The sequence below is a fragment of the Corvus kubaryi genome, unplaced genomic scaffold (assembly GCF_017639235.1).
Source record: "Corvus kubaryi isolate FWS band 111438036 unplaced genomic scaffold, C.kubaryi_AGA036_p1.0 37383, whole genome shotgun sequence".
Lineage (NCBI taxonomy): Eukaryota > Metazoa > Chordata > Aves > Passeriformes > Corvidae > Corvus > Corvus kubaryi.
The window spans coordinates 4,053,567-4,060,274 of NW_024581125.1; the positions used below are offsets into that span (position 1 = coordinate 4,053,567).

General features: G+C 40.5%; 1 long non-coding RNA gene across 1 annotated transcript in view; it reads right to left on the bottom strand.

Moving 5' to 3' along the window:
• The window catches only part of LOC121668031, a 32,726-nt gene extending 26,907 nt beyond the window's left edge, over window positions 1-5,819 (bottom strand). Inside the window, exon 1 of the long non-coding RNA XR_006017228.1 lies at window positions 5,644-5,819. This is a non-coding gene — a long non-coding RNA (uncharacterized LOC121668031). The remainder of the gene's footprint in view (window positions 1-5,643) is intronic.
• Window positions 5,820-6,708: the final 889 nt, after the last annotated feature.

Genomic DNA, 6,708 nt, shown 5'->3' on the forward strand with positions numbered 1-6,708 from the left:
ATGTATGTATATATGTATATGCTGTCAGCCTCTTTTTCACCCTTGTCAATGCTGCACTGATGTGTGGTCACAGAACTTGCCTAGTCCAAGGCTGGACACAGCCTAAAGGAAAGGTTGAATTTTCCATCACTTTTTTTTTTTTTTTTTTTTTTAATTTTATTTTATTTTATTTTTATTTTTATTGATTTCTAAAATATTTGGGACTCAAGCCTGGACAACTAACAAAGTGGGATGACTTCTCATCACTGTAGCAGACAGATTTTTAAGCTGGTTAGTTTTTAAAAACTCACATTCACATTTTTGTTTAAAACAAAATGACAGATTATGAGACATAACTAGGCTGACGTCAAGCCTCAGAGTATTTCATAGAGCTGTGCAGGGAATGGATTTTTATGCTATCCAAAGGTTTTAGTAATTTTTTAAAATTTCCGCCCTAAATTGAGACAAATACCTGAAAAAAATGTTCACATTCTCTTAAGATCTTAAATAACTCAGTCATTTATAAAGAATAGCAAATACTTTATATACTACTAGCCTCTTTCACCTAGTGACAGCTTCAACACAGGTTTTTATTTATCCATTTTGAAAATGAAGAAACAAGACGATTTGGAAACCTAATGATAAGGGGGGTTGGGGGCTTTTTTGAGAAACACACAAAACTGTCTAAAAATCAGGTTTAATTTCATCAATAAATCCCACTGAAATGATACCCAATCTGAAAGCACAGTTTGGAAATGCATAAACAGCTTTGGTACCTCATCTGTAGGAGAGCAGAGAAAACTCCTATTTTACCTCAAAACCATTTAAAGGTTGAACTTTTTTCAACCTACTGCATCCATACTAGTAAAACAAGCATCACTCAGAGCTCTGATTTTGGGGAATGCACCTCACTAAAGGCTGCCTTCTCTTATATTTTGTGTTCACCTAAGGAAAGAAATACTCTGCACAACCAACTCCTCCAAGAGTGACGGAAGACCCCAGCAGGTGGGGAAGGAAAGCCAGCCTGCATCTGTTCAGGCTCTGAATAGAAAAAGTAATTCTGAGTCCCTGTCATCTGACACCTCTTGCCATCACTACATTTGCTTTGTATTTTAAATAGAACATGGTTAATGAGCATACTTTCCACTGCTCCACCCAAATGACAGTTTAACTCCTTAGGACCAAGGCTAAATTCCCAGAAGAAGGTCAAGATGTGAATCATCAGTCCTTGGTATGCAGCACTAGATCCAGCAACTGGCACGGGGAGCAGGCAGCCTACAAAACTGAGGTGGAAGTGTCAGAAGGATTGAGGAGAGATGGTCATTGGCTCCAAGGATGTAATTCTGCTCTTGGCAGGCTGTATTCATTGAGTTAGCCACTATCACACATCTCCACAGCAGCTTCTGCCAGGCTAGGGATAGCCAAGAAGCCTCTCGAAGAACAGGATTCATGCGCACAGGGCAGAATGGATTTCAGACAGCAGGGAACTGCAAGAGGAGCAATGTCTCTCAATCTAGCACTGTTCAAGGGTCCAGGTCCCCGTCTAGGAAAAGGCAGAGGCTGTTTTCTACTACTCACAGTGCTTTTCTCTGAAGGTATCCTAGACCCAAAAGTGTCAACCATGTTATCAACAGAAAGATCTCTTACATGCAGGAGCTGAATATGAGAAACACAGATGCTATACTTAATAGGAACAACTGTTTCTGCACTCTATCAACATTCTCCCTAGTCTTGGGCTGTATTTTAATTTATTTTAGAAGAATGGTTTCCAGACAGTGGGTGGTGCAGCTCTGTGCAGAAACAGACACCATATGGACAGAAAGGGGCATTTATCCAGGACAACAAAGCACAGCAGGTCAGGCGTGCCTGATGTGTCAAGAGTTGTTTACTGGTCTCACAGCACCAGAGTGTTGAGCAGAGTGAGCTCCACCCACTGCCCCAAACCCATTTGGGCAAAGGTTGTTCAGACATGTCTCCTCAAAACCCTCCCTATATGGCTCTCTTTTCTCATTTCCAGGAGCTGCTAGACACCGGTCATTTCTCCCTCCCACCTACAGACCAAAAAACTGAAGAACTACAACAGCCTATTAACATGACCTGGGTCCTTCACACAGATCTGCTAGACCTGACCCTTATAGTACAAGGGCAAACCCAGGAAAGACATCCTCTTGCTGGCAGGCAAACGCGACTGTTCACATCACTAAGACCTCTCAGCCTTCATATCTGTCTTCTTTACATTAGTACTGAGGTATTTTTAAAAAGCCACAGTACACACAACACTCCTGTCTGGACAAACTCCACAAATGTAACCCTCCCAGTGAAATAAACTTGCTTCAACAGCAAAGTATTTTCCTGTTTCACATAGCTACCCTTTTATGGCACTGCACACCATTCTTACAAGAACAATTGTCCCACTTCAGCATGTTTTCAACCAAATCTCAGACTTCAAACACAACACATTTAAGCACCCTCCTTCCAAGTTGTCTCAGTTTTGCTTGCAGGTGTCTAGAAGTGGGTGGAGCTTGGAGCCAAGTGGGCGTGACCAGGTTGCTATTCTATACCACTCAAATCATTTGGGGGGAAAAAAAAGGTGAATATGTACCATTTTGTTCTGTTTCTTCCTCAGAGAAACTGCCAATGACCAGCACTCTGGACTCTGCCTCTGTTTAAATCACCCTCTCTTCTGCATACTTTTGTTAATACTGTTGCTGTTACTCTTAGTTTTTTTCATCCTATTGTTTTTATCTCGACCCATAGTGTCTGCCTTTGTCCCTCTCTGACCAGAGGGGGCAGGGGGAGGGGAGCAGCTTATTTGAAATTTAATTTCCAGCTGGTTTTAAACCACCACACAAGTACTATCTTATTGTCAATGCAATCCTCCCATAGATTTAAATCTACTCCTTCTTATGCCAGGGAGGCTGACTTTTACAGGGATACAAGGAAGTGCTCAAACATTTAACACAGAAAAGATACTTCTTTACTAACCTGTTATTTCTCATTTATTTTATAACAAAAAAATGCAATACTTTCATTTACCCAGGCTCTTACATTTACTTCAAAATGAAGTATCAAATGTTGCTGAAAATATCAAATTTCACACACATCTACCTTCTAGACTAATTGGCACAGTACATATCAGACCATGGTTTATTAGAGCATTAAACTGAATTTTCCATTATCTAAATCTATGATTTGGGAGGATGGTATGTATTAGTTCATAAACTATCATTTCTCCACCAATGTAGCAATAATGGGTAGCAGCACTCCTAAATCAAACTTTTTGTTGTAAAAGAAAGGCTATTGCCAACCCTCTGGAAGGGCCTTGCATTAAGAAATGAATGAGGCAGATTGATAAAAGCAATAAAAAACATCTATGTATTTCCTCAGTAGCATGAAAACTATTTCAAGAGGGATTATTCACACTGACTAAAAGAAATAGCAATGATAATATTTATTTGTGATTATACTTTTAAACAGAAAAATTCACTTTCACCATGTCTCCATAGTTTACATGCATCATTTATTTTGTTGGAGAGTACAGTCTTATGCTGGATGAAAGGCATTTAGGCACAGAGAAATGTCACAAGGTGAATTGCAGCCAGTGGCTGCAAGGAATTCAGCTCCTGTTCAACCTCACAAACATCCTTTGAAGCTCACTTGGCCTCTTCATCGTCTCGTGAGTAAAACTGGTCAATGAGGAGCACAATAAGAGAGAGACCAGGACAAAGTCTTGAGAAAGCCAATGCTAAAGGCAGTACCTCACAGTGGCTCTGCAGTTATGTTCTCCATAGCCACCTGGAACACTTCTCCGTGGTGTGTTTTTCTCTGTGCTGACTTTTTCCTTCTCACCTCCCTGTTGTCTGCCAGGCCGCAAACGGAACTGACTGTTGTGCCTTTGGTCTACATCAGAGCATGTAGGCTGGAACAATTTCAAACCTCTTTTGATCTTACGTGCTACATAGCAGGACAGGGCTATGTAGCACGGGTCACATCCATTTTCCATGAAGGCAGATCCTTAAGAAAACCAAAAGTGAGGAGGAGTGTCTAACATGCTTTTACCTCACCAAGTCTGGCCACTCTGGAGGTTGTTTTTTCATGGTTCTGGTACAAGAACCAAGAAATCACAAGTAAACCCCATGTACCACACAGAATAAGAGAGTAAATATCTCTCTCGTGGTTGCCATGGGATTTGTGAAGCAGGCTTGGATGCAAAGAAACAAAGCACCTATAATTCATTACATTTGGGGGAAAAAAAATCTCATGCACTTAAGCCAATCACATTTTGAGGGTTTTGGTCTTGAAACTTGATTCACACTTCATGTAGATTTGCAGCTGGCAGCCACAGAATGCTTGCACGGAAGGGAAGGCCTTGTGATACAACCCATTTTAAAAAAAGAGTTCCTTTTCATGATAAAAGTGTTACTGAATTCAAAGCCCTTCTGAACTAGCAGAGCTGCACAAGCCCCTTTCAAAAAATCTCAACCGCATGGCTATGCTTAACTTCTCATGGCTGGATATAAAGGAAGAGAAAATAATGAAGAAACCCTGTAGTCAGGTATACCTCATAGGAAGGTCAGTACAGCACAGAGTTCACAACCTCAAAAAGTTTAACTGATGTCACAGAAAACCCCATTGGATGTCTCCTTCAGTCACATCCTCTGCATATAGTGCATGACAGTGATTGTCTCTGCCCACAACTACAGTGAGGATGGTGGTATTTAATTTCCTAGAGCCTAGCTAATTAGCCAGTCCTAAGAACATAACCCTCATCCACCCTGCAGGACATTAAGTGTGTCTGGGGCCACCACTTAGTATTAAATGCTTGGAGCAGAGGCTACAGAGAGCCTGTGAGACAATTTTAAAACTAAGAAATTATGACTGAATAAAGCCTTAAAATAGCTGCTGAAAAGGAATTGCTATCCACCCTATCATTAATGTGCAAAATAGTGTTGAGATCCAATACGCAAACAAAGTTTCTAGATTGTTTTCCAGAGTTCCTGGTAGTCAGGACTCATTAAAAGTCTCTCTTCTCTGAAGAGAAGCAGCTCTTTCCAATTCCATTAACTGAATTCTTTTCCAGGGCTCAAGAAAACCCTGGAATATTTTAATTTTTGAATTCCAAAACCAGCAAAAATAAGAGAAAGATACACCTCCTTCCAGGTGAAAGGAAGGTAAAACCTTTTACCTTCCAGGTAAAAGCACGCTTCCCATGCTTTTGTTACCCAGTTTAGAATTCTGTATCATTCAAGGAACAAGAAGAACATTGTGTACGATAACATGCTGTATACAACTGAAACCATAGTCTGGGCTTCCTCTTAGGCTATTACATTCCTCAGCTTTATCAACTCAGAGACACAAAACCAAAATAAGTTTTCTCTTATATTTCGAAGTATCAGCTCTCCAGACTATTTGCTCAGGAAGGCATTTTCTTTGGCTCCTTGTGACACAAAAACAGACATATTTTTTACTCGATGCTATACTGAGCACTACCATTTTTCAAGTTGTTCCCCTTCATGCAAGTGACGGTGCTTATTAACTGCCTCATTAGTTTAAAAAGTGGTTTCAGTTCAGAGTTTCTCATCTGTAACCATCCTGTCTCTTTCAAAAGCTAAGTCAGTTTCTAAAAGACAACAAATAAAACACTTCTGCCTTTGCTTAACTTACAAGGTTTCTTCTTGTCTGTTCTTAGTCATTCAGGAGTGTATTCGATCTTCAGAGCAAAGGTTGATGCTCTTACTGTACCTCTTGCTCACCTCTGATGGAATAAAAACCAGCAGTTTCATACCAGTATGGTATGAAGGCCACACAGCAAGAACACATTTTCATAAGAGCAGGACTTGTTTACCTTCTTAGCAAGGCTGCTAAGGCTGTGAAACCAGGCATGCAAGGAAGGCAGGCCAGTATCTACGCAAGCTGAGTACAGCCCTACAATCACAAAGGAGCCTTGCTAATCACCACAGTAGGAATGTAGCCATTCCAGCATGCCTCCTACATTTTCTGAGCTCAACACCTACCCCTGGGCAAGGGTGGTGCTTGCCTAATTTGCGTTCTTGAAAGCAGCAAAGCAAAGAAATCCTTCTTTCCTCAGTGCAGATTAAACCCATTACATTAATTTACACAGTTTGATAGTAGCTTCCATCATGTTATTCCTGTCAAATTTGGTGCTACTTTCTTAGACACAGACAAATTCTCTCTCAACCCCTGCTAAATGGGGGATAAGAAAACATACTTTTCTATTTGCCTGGACTAATAGGTCCAGCCACAGCTGATAAACATCTATTGGTCTCAGTATCTAACACAATTATTGCAAAACATGGGAATGAGTCCATACCATGAAGGATACCTTAAACACACGCCTCTCAATCTCCTTTCACACCACCAACTCAGAACTGGTGAGAATGTTTTTAGGTAAGGGCTGACGTAAGCTGTCTTTCAGCCAAAGACCTGTGGAGGAAATACTGAGTAGCTCATTAGAGCTACTGTATCCAAACCCCCAGTGATTGGCACATGAAATGATACATATGTATTCTGCACCTTTTTAAAAAAAGTGTTAAAAGAAGCTACAGAATTTAGGATTAGGAAACCCTAGCTTCAAAGTTACTTGGCACTTCTGAAGTAAAAGTAGTCTGTGAAGGCTGATCTCAATGTTGTCTTTATCATTTCAGCTCTATTAAATCAGCCAAATGGAGCAGCTTTCTCCTAAATACCAAACCAATAACAAACATGAAG